Genomic DNA, 964 nt, shown 5'->3' with positions numbered 1-964 from the left:
AGGGACTTAACCCGAAAATGCACAACTGAGTGGAAGGACACCATTCTTAGGAGGTTCAGCACCAACACTCGCCGCCTGCAACTCTTCTGAAGGTCAGCCATGCGTTTAATTCACTTTATGATGCCAGCCTTGGTTTTCATGATTATTACGCAAAATGTTGAATGATTTTTGGGTCTGTCTGCATTTATTCGGTAAGAGTGGAGAAAAATAGTCTATTTCAAATGATGGTCCAATGACGCACACAGTGCAGTGAGTGACCACTCTGATATCACGACTTCTAGAGGTCAGAAGTCAACGGTTTCAAGGCAGACGTATCCTCCGTGGGCCTCGAGGCAGACCACGAGGTTCTCTTCCGGGCCTACTTGCACTTTTTGCCATAAACCAGGACACTTGATGTCCCACTGTCATGCTTTGGGAAAGGAAAATCAGGAGCGGAGACTAGTACAACTCCGAATGCGATGGCAAACGTGAGAAATCGCCCGCAGAAGAGTTACCAACCATTTATTTATGAGGGGTTTGTCTCACTGGAGGGAGACTGGACTAACTCAAGACCTGTTAGGGTATTGAGGGACACAGGAGCACATCAATCCTTAATGCTTGAAGGCATTTTGCCATTGTCGGATAGTACAGCAACTGGTGATAGTGTTCGGTTACAAGGGATCGGTGGCTGGGTTAGCGCTCCCCTTCATGTCATCAATCTAGAGTCTGATTTGGTGTCAGGACCGGTCACCGTGGGGTTACAAGCCACTCTTCCTGTAGAAGGAGTATCAGTTGTGGTTGGGAATGATTTGGCCGGGGGTCAAGTTTCTAGTAACCTGATGGTTGTGAAAAAGTCCGATATGGGAAATAACATCACACCAGTCAGGGATGGAGGCAAAGTTGGCAAGCTTTTTGTAGGTGGACTGAACTTCAAAACAAAGGAAGAGGTTCTGGAGTCTACCTTCAACCAAAATGGACCGCTTCG

Source organism: Myxine glutinosa, chromosome 9 (genome assembly GCF_964187855.1).
Source record: "Myxine glutinosa chromosome 9, kmMyxGlut1.1, whole genome shotgun sequence".
NCBI lineage: Eukaryota > Metazoa > Chordata > Myxini > Myxiniformes > Myxinidae > Myxine > Myxine glutinosa.
The sequence above is the reverse complement of the archived record's forward strand: the minus strand, read 5'-3'. Positions refer to the sequence as shown.